General features: G+C 31.7%; 1 protein-coding gene across 1 annotated transcript in view; it reads right to left on the minus strand.

Moving 5' to 3' along the window:
* Positions 1–21,744, minus strand: part of CNTN5 (contactin 5) — a 1,114,755-nt gene that overhangs the window by 843,636 nt on the left and 249,375 nt on the right. Inside the window, exon 2 of the mRNA XM_039881982.1 lies at positions 15,753–15,891. The gene's annotated coding sequence lies outside the window, so the exon portion shown is untranslated. The remainder of the gene's footprint in view (positions 1–15,752; positions 15,892–21,744) is intronic.

Raw genomic sequence — 21,744 nt, forward strand, 5'->3', positions numbered from 1 at the left:
TAAATTAACAGTAGACCTAATCCAGAGCCACGCTATTTTCTAGAAATGCTTGTTTCTGTGAGAAAATGATAGTGATGGCAACGGCTGTTCTTCCCATTCTTGTTGCAATTCTATATTTCCATCTAATTCCTCAGTCACAAATGTACTTTGCCCCGATGGAATTCAACTCTTTATTGGAGTTGTGATTATTGCCAGCGGGGAAAACTGAGAGAACTCACACATTCTTGAACACATTAGTGGAGAGCTCAGGAGCCCTCTCTCCTGGGTCTGTAAAGTAGTCACAATCCAAGTAAGTGTGAATAAAAAGGGGCTAACAGGCCCAAGGATATCAAAGCCACCTTGGCACAGAACTACTTGAGAATTTGTGAAAATCAGAAAAGGGAGGCAAGTGTTTGCAGTGCCATATAGACATTTTTGAAAATAAATTAGTTCACAATTTTTGCATTACATCTTTAAAATTAATTCAATTCTCTTTCTGTTTGATCAATTAAGCAGAATTATTGCTCTGCCTCTTAGTACCTCTGTGACAAGCTAATAAGCTATATTTAATATAGTCAATATCTAAAGGCAATTTTCACATGAGTAAGATATAATATCAAGGAAAAAGTTATTTCTGTGATATTCTAGCTTTGTGAAAAGTTATTTTTGCTTGTGGACAAGAATTGAAAGAAAATACAACTTAAAATGTATTGTAATTATGGTATGAATGTGGATAATTTTCATCTTTATTTTGTTCCTTCAATATTTTGTTATATTCATTAATATATATAATGAATCTCTAATGTATCTTTTATTTTAAATGAAAGTTTTATTTTAAATACTTGAGGTTTTATACTCAGTTATTATTACCTTTGAAATAATATAATTAATTTTTACTATTTCTATGTCAAATAAGCTAGGAAAAATATACAAAAATATTTTATATTTATTCTGAGAATTAAATAAAAATTTCCATATGTATAACAACAAATATATATGATTTATATTTGACTAGAACTAAGCTTTGAAAGTCTTTTCCAAGTATGCTATTATTACTATATACCCCATTTGATAGAAAGGCATAGGCTTCAATACCCTTTAAATATAAGGTCAACATTGGTTGTGTGACTTTGTACACATATCTTTTCTTAGCCTCAAAATCTTTATTTGCATAATTACACTATCACAGGTTTGCTTCGAGTTTTAAGAATTGAGAACAATGATTCAATATACCACAACAATGAGGGTGTGTGTAATCATGTGTTTTGGTTTAGTCATATTTAAGTTGTCTTTGAGATACTCACATACAGAAAGGCAAAGTCAGTAATTGAATAGTGCAGAGGAAAGGACTAAAGAAATTATGCTAATGAGTATTTAGATTTAGTTTATGCTGCTAAAATAATATACCATTCACAACAATAATTAATAAGAAAATATTAAGTGGTATTGTATCAGCCATAATAGCCCACATTTTCTTACTCTCCACATAATTCCTGGCTAATGCTTTATTTGAAATTATTCTTCTGGTTGGACAAGTCCTAAATTTCCCTACCAAGGAATCCAACATTTGGAATCAATACATACTACAGATAATAGTTCAACTATGGGTCTCAGTGAAAGACTCCATTTCTAGAGGTCTTGACTATATTCACTGCTACTTTCTGTTACATTCAAGGGAAACTGAATTTTTAACTTCCCATTTGTCTATCCAACAAGAGGTCCAGAAATGTCTTATCTTATAAAGTCAGTAATATAAAATATATTATGATCTTAAGGAACAAGTAATCAGCTATATTATAAAAAACTTTGAGCCTATTTTTTTGTTTTTTTCTTTAAAAAACGCTTTTTTTTTTAATGACCCAATAGTTGAGTATCGAGTCAGTCATTTCACCACCTGTCCATGTATATCACCAAGCAGTGTATTGCTCGTGTCAGTGTTTTCTTCAAAAGAGATCATGAGCTCTTAAGGTTTTGATTTAAAGTTTCTTATTACTCTACAACAAATTTTCTTATCATTCTATTTTATAGTTTTCTCTTATTATTTGCTTTGTTCCATTAGATATATTTATCTTTATTTTTATTTTTAAAAGTAAAATTAAAACTTCACTCTTATTTTTCAAAAGACCAATTTTTTAAGGTAGTGAAGATAAACATTACTATGAAGACTCTTGGATGAGGGTTTTTTTTAAAAAAAAATAAACACGAACTATAATTATTATTAAGGAGAGTTTTCTGAGTCAAGACCTGAGATAATTTGGGCATCTAAATATTTTTTTCTACTGTTTTTAGTTAACTAAGGATTGAAGTGAAGAAAGTGAAAGAAAAAATTTCCAAAATACACTTCTTAAAAGATTTTTACACACTCCCCTTATATTATTTAACAGCAAGGTATAGAATTATTACTGGATTGAGTCCTAACTTACAAGTCTCTTAAAAGAGGAAAAAAGAACAGAAGGAAGAAAGGGAGGACAAAAGATGGCATAGCTTCTCTATGCTTTAGAAGCTCTACTGCAAGCTGATTTGTACACTTTGAAGTGAGGATATGAGTATCCTGAGTATGCTCAATCACAAAAGAACTATCTTTGAGAAATTTGCCAAATAAATTTATTAGGAATTATCTCTACACGAAAAAGTTGTTTTTATAAAGAGCTGCACTTCATTTTTTAAGTTTATAGTTTTCGAACATTGGATTTTCTTGAAGCAATACTTTTATAAACTTAGATATGCCTTACCCTAGTACCTCCAAATATTTCTATTGTAACACTTAGCACACTCAATTGTAAATACACATTTACTTGACTTGTTCCATTGCTATCTCCAACATGTCATTTGGCGGATACTATTTGATTCAGCAATATGAAATTGCTGGTGAATTGCTGAATTAAATAGTATCTTTATTTTATAATGATAAAGATTCATCATCCCTCCTTGAAGGACATTTTATCTTGTCCAAAACATCCACAAAAACATTTGGTCCATATCAAATGGTCCTTAATATTTGGTCCTGTCCAAAACATCCATGTTTCAAAAATGTCCCTGGGTTCAAATAGCCCATGTTTATCTATACTTTTGGAATATAGATATATAGGATTATTACATAAAAAATGCTATCATATTTTATTGATCTAATAATTATGTTGTAGCTGCATTGTCAAGAATAATCCTTCTTATCTCAGCAGCCTAGCTGGTAATGGCACAAGGGGTTAGGTAAATGGATTGGTGTGGACCAAATGTTTCTGTGGATGCTTTGGATGTTTGCTAATCAACATCTTCTGCTCATTTTTTACCCAGCCACCTTTTGGTTACTAATGTCTCTCTTCCAGAGAGGGTCAGACTAGAACAGAGCAGAGTAATACCAAAGCAGCCTTCACTCTGAATAGTATTTCTTAATAACATTTTTAATAATCATGTTTCACTACCATTGAATTATAGCAATACAATACTCCCTTTTTATTTTACTTTCATTTTGTTGTCTGTTTTGTTTTGTTTTTGTTTTTGTTTTTGTTTTTGTTTTGTGTATCTCTTTGGTTTTTCTCTGCTGGAATCATTTTCTATATGGGTTCCTCAGTAAAATGCCTAATATCAGAGCTGGTACAAAAGCTTATACTTGTTTGGTTCTAATTTATTTTATCCAAATATTATATCCCTAAAAGTAGAAATAAACAGTATAATAATTGAATCTGGACACTAAAATCTACCTACTTCAGAAATTACATGAAAAGGACATAATTTAAAATGTCATAAAAATATTAAAAAAAAAAATGATCACCCTAATTGGTTTTAGATTACAGGTAAAAACCTCAGTGTTTATCTTTATTAGAGCACTGAATCAACCCTCTATCTTCTACTTCTTCTCCAACACAGATATCTCTGAGCTTAGTTATAAAAATAGTTTGTAGAAGCTTCCAAGCCAAATTACACTCACTAGGGAGTAATTTTTAGCATTAATGTAATGGCTAGGTGGAGAGCCAGAGGAGAGAAAGGGCAATTAGGGGGATCATTTTATAAACTACATAAATGTCTAACCAATATTCTGTATACCTGAAACTAATAATAAAGTAAAGTAAAAAATATATTTCTAAATTCTGTAGAATTAGTTCCTTACCAGCAAGTAGAAAATCTCCTTCTGATATTTAAAATTATTTTTTAGTGCTTTTCCTGATAGTAACAAACATTTTTAAAATACCAAAAAGATAAGCATGACAAACAATTATCATAGCTGGTTTATTCCAACGTATGTTAGATAGCCTATTTGTTAAAGCAGGCAATGTGTTCTTATATTCAATTTAAATGATCACTTTTATTATTTTTATACTTCATAGTTGCAATCAGCATTATTATAGCGATTTCTATTTGGATGCTAAGCACAACAGAATTCTCTTATTACTTTTATTTTTTCATGGTAATTTTCTTCACTCCTGCTGTTTCATTTAATTATTCCTGAATTCCAAATGTAAGAGACTGGACTCAAAGTGTACTTAAGAAGGTTTCTGTTACTGGAATATTGTCACCTCAATAATTCCACAGACGAATGGTCTTCAGGACATGGATGTTCTCGTGAGGCTAAATCTAAGCTCTTAGTTTTCTCTCCTCTTCTTTTTCACTCTTTGTAGACAAAATACTTCTTCCTTTACAAAGAATACAAAGCATGTGGCCTATGGGTCATAGCACATCCCACTAAATCCCACAGTGTTCCAGTATGGTAGATGTTATGGTTATTATAATTTTACAAGTACAGAACCTGAGACTACAGGTTTACTTCATATCATACTGTTTTGAAGTAGTAGAGTTGGAACTTACACTCATACTTTCGAACAACAAATGTCATATCATTCCACACTACCAGACTGCCTCTATCTTTTAATATACCAAAAAATCAAGCTATGAAACTACAGCATAGAAACTATCTAATGAGATTATAAATTTAAATTAGTTGGATTGCATGTATTTTGTCTGAAAGCAAATTCTAGCTGTTTTATTTTGGGAAAATTGTATTTTGTTTTGAAATACATATTTATATTTATTATAAATCAATATTCAATGTTTTATTTATCATCAGTGTATTTAAATACAAAAAAATCTGTGAATTAAATTATATTTGTTAGCTAGGAATATTCATAAAGTAAGAATCGTTTCATAGAGAAAGCTCTCCTCCAGTTATATGACACTTATTTCTTACTTCATCTATTGTTAGATTTTTATTAATTTACAAAAAGCATAACATGCAAATATAATAATAAATGCTCTTTGTAAATGCTTTGTAAGACATCAAGTATTTCAATCACACAACCAATTAGACATCTTTAATGAATTATTGTCTAACCAGGCAGATCAAATTGGAGGAGATAGAGAACTAGAAGTAAAAAAAAAAGTTCACTCGAAATACTGAAAATTTGGAGCCTGAAAATAAAAAATTGTAAGAAAAGATTGGAATTATATTTTGTAGTTGTGACTATACTCAATGCAAAGATTTGTGCAATTGGGGTACTGTAGCTTTTGCAATCAGTAATTATACTTTTGTTTAATTAGTTACTTTTTAGAGTTATCACTAATATTGTTAACATTAAAATCACTGCTTTAGAGGAAAAAAAAATCTTTTCATATTGGCCTTTTTTGCTTTCTCATCCTATGTCCTCTCAAATGCACTTGAACCAGGTATTTATTCCCACCATAACTATTACTCCACTACAAAAGCTCTTAACAAAGTAACAATGAAATAAAATAGTCAATAATAAATCCTTATTGTAGCAGACTTATAGTAGCTATTGTCATGGATGTTCATTTCCTCTTTCTTAAAAGCTATTTTTACAAGGTATCTGAATCATCATTCTTCAGTTTTTCTTCAATTTCTGTAGCTACTCCTTCTTCGGCTCTTTTGCTTATTCTCCTCACCCCTGCAATCCACGTTTTAGTCCATGTAATTCTCCCTTTACTTGTCTTGTTTTAGGTTATTAGCACGAAATACCAGTGCAGAACTCCCAATTTCATATTTCCAGTCAACTCAGCTTTCTTAAACTCCAAAGTCATATAACCAACTGCCTATTTCATATCTTCACTTATGTCAAATAGGCTTCCTAAATTTGTCTAATCTCCCCACTTTAAACCTGCCATTTTCTCAATTTCAGTAAATAGAAACTCCTTTCTAGTTGTCCAGGCAACTCCCACCTTCCAGTTGGCTGTGGGCGGGGAGGGGGGAACAACCACTGGTAACATCTTTTATACTTTTTGTTTTCTTCCATGTCATATCAAATTCAACAACAAATGCTTACAATGTAAATTAAATCATGTCATTCCTCAGTTCAAAACCTTTTAACAGCTTCCTCTCTCATAGAGAATAAAAGGTAAATCTCTCACAAAATCTCACTTTTTGATCTTTTTGTCCCACCTGATTTCATTTTTTCTACTCTCCCCCTCATTCATTCCCCAGCACACTGACTTCTCAGAACACATCAAACATACTCCTGTCTCAAAGCACGTGTTTCTGCTGTCCCTTCTGCTACCAGAAAAGCGACGTGGCTAGTATCTTACTTCCTTCGTGTCTCAGAGAAAATATCACCTCAGCATAAAATCCTCCCATGACTTCCCAGAAAACAAAACAAACAAAACAATAACAAAAGAAAACACCCAACCCCAACATTCTCTATCCCTTTAACTCTGACTTATTTCTTCCAACGTATTCATCGCTTCAAAATATTGTACATTTTTATCTGTTCATTCATTCACTGCCTCTCTTTTCATACTAGAAAGTCAGTTTCAAAAGAGCAGAGATTTTTAAAAATTTTATTTTATTCATGGCTATATTTCTAGATCTTTCAAGTAGGCACATCATATGTATCTGCATGAAATACTTAAAATTGATAAAACATTGATAAATATTTTAGAAATTTGAGAAATAGATGTTATGATTTTCATAGGTAATTTGAATAATACATTTCATAACAAAAGTTGATGCAACAAAAGTTGAACTTACAAAATATAAATAAATAATAGGCAAATAAAATAAATGAATATATATGAATATATATATGTATATATATATGTATGTATGCACATACAGAGAGAGACAGAGACAGAGACAGAGAGAGAAAACAAAATAGAAGATATCATAAAATCAAGCACAGTTCTTGGATATACTTTGGCTGTCATTTGGATTAAATCTCCTAGCAAACAGAAGGAAATATTACAAGTGACATCACATACAGAAGCCACAAGATTTAAAAAATCCTCCTCCATCCTCACTGAACAATAATAGCAACAGAATAAAATAAAATAAATAAAATAAAATAAATAAAATAAAATAAAATAAAATAAGATAATAAAATAAAATAAAATAAAATAAGATAAAATAAAATAAAATAAAAAATGAAGTTATTCAGAAGGCTAATAGTTTTTCTTGGTAGTAGGAAAAGAGAGATAGATATTCCCCATCCCCTACTCTAGCCTGATCGCCTCTAGAATATTCTCAAACATGGTAGATGACATGCTCAGCTTATTCCTGTATGACTGATTCTTATTATGGCCCTCAATACAAATCAATAGGAAACATGAAAAGGCAATAGAGTACAAGCAATTTTATGAAAAAAAAAAATTGCATTCAAGAATACAACTGCCTGGTCAGGCTCAAAGCAAAGGAACATTTTAGAATACTTAAGTCTAACATTTTCAAATGACTAACAAATCTTATATATTATGTAATAGATATTTTGTTGCATTCTTTGAAGATGCTTTGTTAAATGGTAGATATATGTTATACTTCTTTGAAATTTTTTTGTTAATAACAGTGTAAAATCAACACATATTAATGCAAGTTAAAGGAGCTATTTCTAAAATAAGATAGAAAAACAATTTCCTATATTACATCGATTTAATTTTTACAGACAAACAAGTTCATGGATTTAATTTAAACTAAAGCATATAACGTGACATAATATTCTTAATTAAATACTATAATACTTACTCCAATTTACATTGTATTAGTTGTTTAAATAGTAAGAAAAACAAAATTTAGTGTAGTCTGGGTCTTTCTTTTTCTTTGAACCTTTTTTGTTTTCTTTAATTTGAGTTTTTATGGAACACAGAAATAATTTTTTACATTACATATGTTAGCTATTCTTGAAAATATTTCTCACACATTTTTGTCTTTATTCTTTGAAATACCTCAAGCAGGGGAAAAAAAAACAGATATTTCTGAAAAAGTGTATAGCTTTCTATTTTTATTGTAATATCCATAAACACTAATGTAAAATCTATATGCATTTCAAGTCTTTTCAAAGATTATGCTTGTCCTTATTTCTCATACGACTAAATATTAGGAAAGACCGAATGTACTGCACCTTCTTAAAACAAATTACAGAGAAAAATTATCAACAAATTACACTACAATTTTCCTACTAACTCCAAGGGGTACTAACAAATGCTCTATAAATATCCTCATATGACTTTAAAATGATTCTCCTTAAAGATTAAGTTAAAATAACTTTCTAAGTCCACTTAAATTTTAAAATATAAATATAAAGCATACAAAACATGGTGATTTGAATATTTAGTTACAACTTAAGATTTATAACTCTTATAGAAATCTGTAGTCTCTCTCTTATTTATCAGTCACATTGCTCTTTTCTATATTTATTGTTTATCTGAATAGTTCAGTTCTTATTCCTATCTAATTGTTTAGTTCACAGACATAAATAAAATTATGAAATAAATAGGAAAAATATACTTGCTTTAGCAATATAGACAATAGCAGTGGGGATATAAGACAAATTACAAAATAAATATTAGTTAAGTAATTCCGCTACGGTTTCTAACCTGTCTCCCATAGAGGCCATGCCATTCAGGCAACTCAGTGAAACAATTATACTTAGGTTCTTTATCTAAGATATGAGCACATTACAAAAATGGGAATCATTCTGTTAAAATTTATTTTGACTATTTTATACTTGGTAGCTAACTTGATTGATATTTTTGACTAAGATTGCTAGTGTTTTCTGCACTAGATCCAACAATTAAGTTCATGTTTGTTGACATCATCAGTGTGAACAGACTTATCTCTCCAATAAATTAAAGTATAGAATCAGTCTAAAAGAAGAAGATACTTTTCATCCAAGACTAGGGTTAGGTTGAAGAAGGCTCACACATTTATTCACTAAAAAAATTTGTTGTAGGAGTTAGTGCGTTTTGGAGAATCTGACCATATTGTAATTACACGACAGTAGCAGATGCTACTGTCCCTCAATCCATCTAGAGCCAGAGGACAATTCTAGTACTCACTGACATTTCTCCTCCTTCAGGGTCTGCACTGCATCATTGCTTTTCTGTCTCAAAGTTTTCTCTAGTACCATGGAAACTTTTTCTGCCTACACAGAACAGCTCAAAATGGCCCTAGGATTTAATGCTCCAACAGAAAACCCTCCACCAATGAGACCAACAAGGAACACATTTAATGCAGGTTCCTATCTCTTTAGTGCAACAATTCTGAAGCATGGTCTATGTAAAACCTCAGAATAAAGTTGGTACAGGATAGAGGTCCAACTATTTGTGTCTGATGCCTGGGGGAACCAAACTAAGACAAGTTTCAAAAAGTTATCTGGAAATTTTATCCTAAAAATATCTAGAATTTTTAGCATAGGCATCATACAGGTAACATGGCTCCACAGAACTTGTGTTTTGATTGGTAGAATTAAGAGATTGACGACTATAGAATTTTCCCATGGTGGCAGAAGAGAGCTGTTTTTAAAAATTGACACTCTAGAACCCAAGGTTTGAAACCCTCTCAACTACTTACTCCTTGATCTCTCGCTGCTTTGATTTACCCGAGGGATATAAATAATCTTGCATTAGAATGTTGTTTTGAGGATCAATTATACAATAGCTTCTGATACATAGTAAGTGAATAATTCAATGAATGATTCAATTCTTAGATACCTTGTGATTATCTTAATCAGTAATTATATGATATAGTGCTGAAATTCCTTAGACTAGCCCTGTTCAATGTAAATATATGAGCCACAGATGCAGGCTACATGTGTAATTTTAAAGAAAAAAAGTTAAAATTAATTTTAATAATATATTTTATGAAATTAATAGAGCTAAAATATTATTTCAACATGTAATTAAAATAATAAGATATTTTATATTTTCATATGAGTAATCTGTGCTGAATTTTATTTTCACAACATATTTGAATTTAAACTAGCCATATTTCAAGCACTCAATAGCCATATGTGGCTAATTCCTACCTTTATTGGACAGCACAACTTGGGTTCAATCCAATATATTTTCTTTACAGTAATCTCTCAACTGTTTGTTAATTTATGAATTACTTCTAAGTTGCCTTGCATGCCGAATTCTTTAATATGTTTCTTACAGTTTATTCTAGCTGACACTGCGAGGCTGTCAACTTTCAATTCGTAGGATGGTCCTATGTCTATTTCTAGAGGGCCAGCTATCTTCTCACATTTTATTTTTAATCTGTTTTGAATTGTAAAGCCAGGCTATCATCTCTGTTAGAATTGCTTTTAAAGATGTTTACATGGTTGTGAGTGAAAGTCTGAGTTCTAAGGACATACATGCCTTTTATCACTCAGGCCTTGCTGGCCTTTTGTGCTTTTGTTTATTTCCTAGCTCTTGATTTCGTTCTCAATAGTTCATACTTTCTAATAAAGTGACACAATACAACAATGCACATGACATATGTGTGTGTATGCACGCCCGTGTGTGCGCATGAGAGAGAGAGAGATGAGTTGATGATCACTGTTTTACCCGTAGCTTTAGGAGTATAGCGTTTTTTTTATCTTCTACCCAAACAGGTCATCATGAAGACAATAATATGACAATCTGTTATCATTAACTCTGTTGGAGTGCTCGGAAGACACTAGAGAGGATTAAATGACCTGGAAAACTCAGTCTATGGAAAAGTCTATTGTATTCATCTCTATTTTTCCACTACTATGCATCACTGAAATCTTAGAACAATATGATCTGCTATAGTGACCTATAAACACAAAGGTCATTTTTCACATTGTTCTTTATCCCAAATAAACCTCAGAGATCCTTTAATACTTTCCATTCCACATGCTAGCTTAAAATCAAATATTGTAAATATTAAATTATTAAAAGTTATATTCAGAATATAATGATAAAATGTTTAATTATTTTAAAACTGACCTATTTGAGAAACACATAGGTAGTTTGAAATATTTAGCATAATATAGATATTGTCTGTAGATTTAATAATGAGGTAGTGGTCAAGCTGAGTCTTGCAGATATCCATCATTCCATAAAGCAGAAAGAAAGAATGCATATTTATAAGTACTATAAGCAACCCCAAATCTTAAGCTTCTTCATCTTCCTGAAACTCACTTATTCCATCTAATGTGTAAGCATAGACCCCAAAATTGCCTAAATCACATATGATTAAATATTTTATAACAGAGGGAAGGGGGGGAGGTAAATAAGAGTAAAAGGGGTGCCACTCTACCTTCCTTATTTCCTTCCTTCTTTTTTTCTTCTTTTTTCTTCCCTTCTTTTCTTCTTTCCATCTTTACTCTGTACTTCTTTCCTACCCTCTGTACCTCCCTCCCTCTCTCCTCTTTCTTTCCTTCTTTTCTTCTTTTTTTTTTAAATATTATCAGACAGGAAAGTTTGTTCTACTCAGTGGTACTCATTCTATTACAATAACAATCATTTTAAATACCTTCCAGATACCAAATTCTAAATATCTGTGTGAGTACACGTGGCTAGATAGATAAATAGATAGGCAGATGTGTTTAATTTCAACTTCTCACGGCCTGGCAAAATGAAACATTATCCATTTTTTTTTTTAAGTTAAAGAAAACTTGAGATTCATAACAATTAAGCCCAAGTTTCTAAAGCTAGCAAATTTACAGCAAATATTCAATCCTGCGTCTGCCATTTTCCAAAGCCTGTAATCTTTCCATTTGTCAAAACTGTTTCAGCATGGTCAGCAAATCTGACAGTTTATATAGAAAAGTGCATATCAGAGATAGAGGCCCTCATATATCTTGTAGGAGGATATCCTTGAGGTGTTCAGGAGACTAAGCATTCAGGCTAAGGGTTTCCAGTGCTGGCATGCAAATAAAATTGGACAGAAACTTTCTTATACTGGAAAACTGCTCCAGAAAAATCATTTTGGCTTTTGTTTTCCATGTTCAGCCTTCCTTGGCATTTAAAGGTGTAGGAAAGAATGACACAGCCTAAATGTAAATATTTTCTCTGTTTCCATAAATTCTTTGCACGATAGAAATATTCAATAAGTTATTATTTACTAGGCAAGTATCACATATGAGGTATTTTGCATACATTTACATTACTCAAAGTTTTTAAATATTTACAATTTGCAAATGTCTTGCATCATTCTAGCAAAGTTCTGTGCACTATAAAACATAAGCACTCTGTCATATTATCACACTGAAATTTATTAGCTTTTTTTTCCTCTTTTTGCTCCAGGCAAACCTAGTTTATTTTCATATCCTTAGGAACTCCAACTTGAGAAATATTAATTCATCAACATAACTTCTATGAATGAGTTTATATTAAAGATAATTCCTTGGTACCCAACTCAAATCACCACCCCTCACCTCTATAACTGGTAGATAGAGATAAATGCAAACTAAAATTCATATTACTTCAAATTTTATAATATTTCATGCCAACTGATAAATTACTTAAGTCATTCTACTTTGATTCAGATACCTATGTATTTTTGCATACTTTGCATAACAAAGTTTCCTATAAAATATTTTGAAACAAAATCTTCCAAAAGAAAAAAAAACTACAAATATAGTTAAAAATAATAATTTTTACAAATGACCAAATACAGATATTTGTAACAAACAACTTTAAAGGAATTAAGATTTTATTATTGAATAACAGAAGAAACTGCTCTATCTTCCTTCCTGACCATTAGAAATTGTACACTCCCATTAATTTGGACATACTACCCCTGAAAGACTATCATAAACTCAATTGTTAAAAAGTTATTTCTAATATTCACCCAAAACTATCTCCATGAAACCTCTCCATTATTTTAAGTTGTCAGTTGTAGATGGTACACTGTAAACATTATAACAAATAGTAATGCTGTTAATATATACAATAGACATATAGCAACTAATGTATATGAAAAGGTTTTTTTCTTTCAAATTTCTATGCAATTTTCAAGACTATTAAGGATCAAAATTAAATTTCTCAATTTTAAAATTGGGAGAACACCCACTATAGTTGCATACATTGATAATATGAATTGGAGGATTCATTCATTCATTCATTCATTCAATCATTTTCATTAAGTGATGACAATTCTGCCAGTTCTGAAAATCTACCAACCTGGAGCCACTTAGGCTTTTCTCTAGTGGAACAAAGTTCTTTATCTTGGAACTGAGCCAACACCTACAGGATAGTTATTGAGTGAAACATTTCATTCTCTAAGGCTGAATTAAGGACCCCTTTTAATATATGTTGCTTTTATTATGGCAGGAATTTAGTTTATTGTGTCAAGATGAACTGTCAGTGACTCCCCTGAATGTTTTAGTAGTTGTAGTGACAGATTAGGTGCAAGCACATGAATGAAATGGAATTTTATTTAAAGTGACACTGTGAATTCACTTTCATCAGATTCATCAATTCTAATTCACTTATGCCTTTTTGGAGCACTCAGTCTGTCTCATTTGTTTCAATTGCTTCCTGTTATACCAATATGCTTTTCAATTAGTTGGGCAGAGCAATAACAAGAATGACATGGCAAGACTGAACTGCTTCCATAGGTTCCTTGTACTGTTAAATAAGTGCTACATCTTTAACTTGAAACCTAGATTTATTAAAAGGCTGAGAAGTCTCTTTGTAAAAATTAATTCAAGTTCTGTTGAACTACTTTAATATAATGCAATTCGGCAGGTAATGGATAGAATGCACCAGTTCACAGGTGGCAAAGACATTCACTCCATTCTATTTCCATCTGTTGATATGTCTACCATAAATTTAAATTGCATATCCATCACCCATCTGGAAGTAAGCATTAGATCCCAAATCCTCTTACTTACGGCTGCTATGCAATGTAGTTATCTTTCTTTGAAAATGTCACAAGAACCATAAATAAATATTTTCTAACACTGCAAAATTCTATTAAGGTGTCTATATATAATTTATCTCTGGTATTCACAGATATCACAGAAGTAGCAAGGTAATTCAGAGTTTGATTTAAGATGTTCCATGAAAGGACAAAATGTATATACACAAATGTACATATATATGTATATATATAACATGAAATATCTTATTATATATACATATATATATAACATGAAATATCTTGAGATATATATGTATATATACACACGCACACATAATTTCTAAACAGAACACAAATTGTTACTTTATTTTGTATGTGAGATCATTCTTGTAACAAACAGAACTATATGGCAAAATCTGGCTAAAAATTTGTCTAATATTAGAACATAGCAATGGACTCATTTATGGAGAACTGACTCTTTTCCATGGTTTGAGGTTTCACTATTACAGATTTTCTACCCACTTCCTTATCTTTTCTCTCCACTTGTTTTCCAGTCTTTGGGAAAATGTAAAATTCATGTTTTTTACCCCCTCCCCAAAAATTAATTTAAGGATACCTGGTATAGTTAGACTTTCAATAAAAAATGGCAAACTAGTATGATCTAATGGAATAAATAAAAAGCACTTAAAATGTAAAATTTTCTGCAGTGCCCTTTCAGGATTTGGGCATGACTAATATTAAGTAAAATTACCCTGATCAAACTCTTCACTCTTACACATTCCTACAGAACTGCTCTCAAATTCAGATTTAGTCACTTTCCTTCTTTAACTCTAATTTTCAAGCCTGAGGAAAACTGTCCTATATATGAATCAATTACCTTGAATTAACCTGCCAAATTAGAAGATAGATATATGGCAGCCTTGAATTTGGGTATGATATTGTCAATATTTTAAAAATAATTTGAAAACAAAAATAAGTCTATATCCAAAATTAATTGACTGTCTTGGTTGATAATCTAAAATATATCAGCTGTATTTAGATAATTAGTACCAGTAGATTTAAGATAATCTGTTAATGCCCATTTAGTCGTGAATATTAAACATGCATCAAATCATGTATTTTAAAACATTTTAATGTATTTATTTTAGAGAACTATTGAGTTGTGTCATGATCAATTTTACACAAAATAGATGCAATTAATATTTAATGACTTTGTTGTATAAGTATATAAGAACATGGAACTTCTGAGCAAACAGCATAAAAGTGCCTTTCATTTGCAACCATTTTTTGGTCCATGACTTCTGGCTTATATAACTAAAACATTATCTTCAAACTCAAGCTGTCAAAAAGCACAAAATTCATCTAGCAGCACATAATACATTGGTTAAGAAAGAATAATAAGAAGCTACATCAGAGTAGTCTTTCATTGTTTTCAGCAATTTAACACAATCTTTATGTACTTGCCATTCTCATAGCAAATTAAAATTTTAATGACAAAATATTTTATTATTTTTCACATTATATTATTTCCAGAATATTTGTAGAGTGTGTTCACTAAAACAATCAAGATTTTTTTTTTTAATTTAAAGATAAAACACTTACTTATTTTGAGTATATAAAATTTAAGCTTTAACATATTGAGGTATTATTAAGGAATTCCATAAATGATATACACAGGTTTTATATTTTTTCCTTCAAAATTATTTTCAATTGTAAAAACAAATTAATAAAAGACAAATTGTACCTGCTTTCTGAAAACAGGGTCCAAATTGTGAACTTCAAAAAGGAACAGGTTTCTGTAAAGCTATCCTTTTTCAGTAGTCATACAAAAATGATGCTTAGTAGATTTTGAATGGCATTAAATGGCAATCCTTTAAGGTTACCTGTTAAGAAAGAATATATATTATTGTGATTACAAATGATCTTTCTTTTAACACCCCATTGTTTGAACAACACCTACTTTTCGTAAAATATCTTATTTCAAGGCTTTATTTATTTATATAGAAATTGCTATGCTGTTTACCCATATCAGCACACACTTACAACAATTCTAATTAGATACATTTATTTAGTTATTGCTTTTTCAGATTTATTTTATTGTAATTTATATTTAATAATAAACAGAAAAATATCACACTAATTAAATTTTCATGGATTTATTCAAACATATCACACATTATCCAGGCAGAAAATTAATAAGCTGGCTTTGGACTTTAACTATACATCTGAGCAGACAAACAGGAGATATTAACAGAGCATTCCATCTAGCAGTAGTAGAATACAAATTCTTCTCATGTATACATGGAACACATTCCAGGATAGAAATATGTTAGGCAACAAGTCTTAATAAATTTAAAAAGATTGAAATCATATCAAGTACATTTTTTAACTACAATGGCACAAAAATAAAAATCTATTATAAGAAAAATAGAAATTTTATAATATGCTAAGATTAAACAAGAGGCTACTGAATAACCAAGAGGCAAAGATACAATCAAAATAAAAATTTTAAAAAAGGTCTTAGACAAATAAAAATGAGAAATACAGCACACTAAAACTTATGGAATACAGCAAAAGCAGTTCTAAGAAAAAAATGCATAGCAAAAAAATGCCTATATTAAGAAAAAAAGAAAGATCTCAAGTAAATCTAACTTTAGACCTCAAGGAACCAAAAAGAAATAAAAAAAAAAAATAACAAACTAAGCCCCAAATTAATAGAATTAAGGAAACAACAAATATCAGAGTGGAAATAAATAAAATAGAGACTAAAAAAGAAAATCAAATGAACAATGAAACTAATAGCCATTTCTTTAAAATGATAAAACACAAACTTTTCGTGGGACTTACGAAGATAAAAAGAGGACTCAAATAAATACAATTAGAAATTAAAAAGACTTTACACCTGATACCACACAAATACTGAGCTACATAAGTGACTAATATGAATGTTTATACACCAACGAATAGAACAAACTAGAAGAAATGGATAAATTCCTAGATACATATAACCTACCAAGACTGTATCATGAAGAGATAGAAAATATGAACAGATCAATTCCTAGTAAAGACATTAAATCAGTAAACAAAAATCTCCTAACAATGACAACAACAGTCCAGGACAAAAGATTCAGTGGTGAATTCTACCAAATATTTCAAGAAAATTAATGGCGATCCTTTTCAAACAATTCTGAAAAAAGAGATAAGGCAGAAACACTTCTAAATTAATTTTACAAGGCCAGCATTATTACCCTGATACAAAACCCAAACAAGAACCCTACAAGAAAATAAAATCACAGGCCAATATTTCTGATAAATGTAGATGCAAAAATTGTCAACAAAATATTAGCTAATGAACTTCAACAATATAATAAAAGGAATAATAGACCATGATTATGTGAAATTTATTTCAGGGAATCAAAAATGGCTTAACATCTGAAAATCAATTAATATGATACACCACATTAATAAAAAGGATGAAAATTATATGACTATCTCAATAGGTGCAGAAAAAGTACTTATAAAATGCAATATCCATTTATGATAAAAACTCTCAACAAAATGGATACAGAGTTATTGTATCTCAACATAATAAAGGACATATATAACAAACTCACAGCTAACATTATATTTAAAGGTGAAAAGCCGAAACCTTTTTTTCTAAGATCAGAAACAAGACAAAGACGTTCACGCTCACTAGTTTTATTTATCATAGTACTGAACATCTTAGCCAGAGTAATTTGCAAGCAAAAGGAGTAAAAGGCTTTCAAATCAGAAAGAAAGAAGAAAAATTATCTCTATTTACAGCTAGCATGACATACATAGAAAACTCTAAAGACTCCACAAAAAAACTGTTAGAAATAGAGTTCTGGTCAAGATGGTGGAGTAGGTAAATACTGTGCTTACCTCCTCTCACAACCACAACAAAATTACAACTAAACTACAGAATAACCATCTTTGGGAGTCGCTTGAAGTCTAGCTGAACAGAATCCTACAACTGGGGACATAAAGAAGAGGCTACCTTAAGACCAATAGGAAGCGTGGAGACATGAAACAAGCTTGTCCCACACTCATGTGTGGCCATTGAGAATTGGAAGAAATATCTCAGCTGTGAAGTTCCCCCCAGAAAAGCGAGAGGTCTCGGCCCCACACCAGGCTTCCCAGCCCAGGGTTCTAGTGCCGAGAAGAAAAGTCTTCATAACTTCTGGCTGTGAAAACCAGCGGAAATTAAGGCTGAGTGAGACAAAGGGCCGAGGGAGTCACAGACTTTCGTTTTAAGGGACCCATGTAGACTTACCACTGACGGATTTGCTCACTCTGAGCTACTGTGCTGGGGCCACAGCTTGAAAGGTGGCAGGGACATTTGAGGAAGAACTGAGTTGTTTGGCTTCAGGACAAGATCTGGAGGGGCAGCTTTCTTCCAGACAGAAGTGCTGAAGAAGGCATTGTTCCACCCCAGCCCAGCTTGCAGACCCAAACAGCCACCTTATTGAGTCTTCATCAGCATAGCTAACACTGGTTGCCCTACCCTGGTGCTTCCCTGAGACCCCGCCTCCTCAAACTTGCTGGCCTACCCAAGCTGCTTCCTGTGACTTTTCCATACAAATGGCCTGTCTTGGCTCATGCTGAGGACTTTTTTAAAATCTCTCAAAGGTTCACAAAATCTAAACAAGAAGCATCTGGCCTCAGCGTGCCCTGTATCTCTTGCTAAGCAGCCCCGAACCCAGTACTAGCAGCAACCAGCTTTGGTTTGAGGCTTGTCTCTCGAGACACTTCCAAGTACAACTTGGGAGGATCCCATCTATGGAATGCATGGTGGTTCATGCCAGGTGGCCCTGGGTAGGGCATAGGCTGCAGCTGAATTTGGCCACTCAATGTCCTCCTGTAAGTCCCTAGTGCCCCCTGCGCAGCTAATCTGGCGCTGGTGCTCAGGGCAAGCAGGTCCATCGCTACAGAAGTATGCTTGCAGACACAGCCCCTTTAAGAGGCATCTGCAGCTGCCAGATGCCACTGCTGCAGCCTCTGTCCCACTCAGCCACTTGGGACCAGGCAGTCTCATGTCCTCACCCTATCCTACCTCCTCCCGATACAGAGTGATTTCTTATTTCTATTCCTAGTTGTAGGGCTTGTTCATCTAGGTCCCAGGTGATTTTCCTTGCTATTTGCTCTGTGTTTCTGTCACAACTTTGACTTGGTTGCAAGAAGGATGAAGAAAGCCTCTATCATCTACACCAATTTTTTACCTTCCAAAAAAAAAAAAAAATGAGGCTAGTCAAGGAGCCTCTGGGACAAAATCAAGTATACCAACATTCACATCATAGGGGTACTAGAAGGAGAAGAGAAAGAGCAAGAAGTTGAAAACCTATTTGAAAAAACAATGACAGAAAACTTTCTTAACCTGGTGAAGGAAATAGACACACAAGCCCAGGAAGCACAGAGAGTTCCAAACAAGATGAACCTAAAGAGGCCCACACCAAGATACAACATATTTAAAAAGCTAAAAGTTAAAGACAAAGAGACAATTGTAAAAGCAGCAAGAGAAAAGCAGTTAGTTACCTACAAAGGAGCTTCCATAAGACTATCAGTTTCTCAACAGAAACTTTGCAGGCCAGAAGGGATTGGCATGAAATATTCAAAATGATGAAAAGCAAGGACCTGCAACCAAGATTACTCTACTCAACAAAGCTAGAATTGAAGAACAGATAAGGAGCTTCTCAGAAAAGAAAAGCTAAAGGAGTTCATCATCATCAGCCTATAGTATAGGGAATGTTAGAGGGACTTCTTTAAGAAGAATAAGAAAAGATAAAAAAAGATAAAAAAATATGAATAATAAAATATGAATAACTAGATATTTAGCAACAATTACTTTAAATGTAATTGGACTAAATGCTCTAATCAAAAGAGAGGGTGGCTGAATGGATAAGAACACAAGACCTTTACAAATGCTGCCTAACAGAGACTTATTTCAGATAGAGAGACACACACAGACTAAAAGTAAAGAGATGAAAAAAGTTGTTTCATGAAAATGGAAACAAAAAAGCTAGAGTAGCAATACTTATACCAGACAAAATAACTTTAAAACAAAGTCTATAAGAGACAAAGGCCTCAGTTATCTCATTTTTGGGTATTTATCTAAAGAAATCCAAATTTCCAAATTATTGCTTTAAAGGGATATGTAAATCTATATGTTCATTGTAGCATTATTTACAGTATCCAAGATATGTTGACATCCTGGGTGTCCACCAATGGATGAATGAATGAAGAAGAGGTGTTACATGTATACAATGGACTATTACTCAGCCATGAAAAAAAACAGAATCTTGCCTTGGAAGGAAGGTATTGTGCTGAATGGAGTAAGTCAGACAGAGAAAGACAAATGTCATATGTAGAATCTAGAGAACAGGATAAACAAAGAAACAACAAAAACAAGCTCACCGTTACAGAGAGCATTTTGATGGGCATTAGATAGGGGAAAGGGTATGGATGAAGGAAGAGGGGATTAAGAGGTACAAATTGGTAGTTACAAAATAGTCATGAGGATGTAGAATATAGCATGCAGATAATAGTCAGTAGTATTGTAATAACTATGTATGGTGTCAGATGGATACTAGACTTGTTGGGGTGAATACTTCATAAATTATCTAAATATTTAATCACTGTGTTGTACACCTGAAGCTAATATAATATTGTATGTCATCTATAATTGAAAAAATAAAAAATATAAAAATTTAAAAAAATTAAAAAGTAAAAAAATAATAGTTTGGAGAATGTAAAAATAGAAGAAAAGTTACTGCTAGCACAGGATCTTAAAAGTAAAAAGATATGTAAGAAAAATTAAATTAGGCATGGAGAGATAGGTAATTATCTGTAGCTGTAAGACAGAAGTGCAGTTATATAATAAATTGCTAAAAGTCTCATTTAAAAAGAAACTTAGAACTAATCAACAAATTCAGTAAAGTTGCAGGATGCAAATCAATAGGCAAAAATCAATTGTTTCTAAACACTGCTAATAAATTATTAGAAAAATAACTTAAGGAAACAATCCCATTGATAATTGCATCTAAAATAATAAAGTACCTAAGTATAAATTTAACCTAGGAGTTAAATGATTTGTTCACCAAACACTATAATGTAATGAATGAAATTGAAGAAGACACAAACAAATGGGAAAATAGTTCATATTCATGAATTAGAAAAATTAGTGTTGTTAAAATGTCAGTACTATTGAAATCAATCTACAGATTCAATGCAATCCCTATCAAAATTCCAATAGCATTTTTTTTGTTTACAGAAATTGAGCAAACAATGCTAAAATTTGTAGGAGCCACAAATTCCTTTTGGCCGAATAGCCAAAGCAAACTTGAGGAAGAATAAAATTTGAAGGCATCACACTTCCTGATTTAAAACTATGTTACATAGCTACAGTAATCAAAATGTATGGTATTGGCATAAACAGAAACACACCGTTACACAAAACAAATAGAGTACTCCAAAATAAACCCATGCATAAATGGTCAACTAATTTATAATAAAGGCATCAAAAATATGCAATGGGGGAAAGAAAAGTATCTTCACTAAATGGAAAAACTGAGAGCTACATGCAAAACAATAAAACTGGACCACTATCTTACACAATACACAAAAATCAACTCAAAATGGATTAATACTTGAATGTATGATGTGAAACACTAAAACTCCTAGAAGAAAACAAAGGTGGTAAGCTCCCTAATATCAGTCTT

The sequence above is a fragment of the Pteropus medius genome, unplaced genomic scaffold, assembly GCF_902729225.1.
Source record: "Pteropus medius unplaced genomic scaffold, Ma_sr-lr_union100, whole genome shotgun sequence".
Taxonomy (NCBI): Eukaryota; Metazoa; Chordata; class Mammalia; order Chiroptera; family Pteropodidae; genus Pteropus; species Pteropus medius.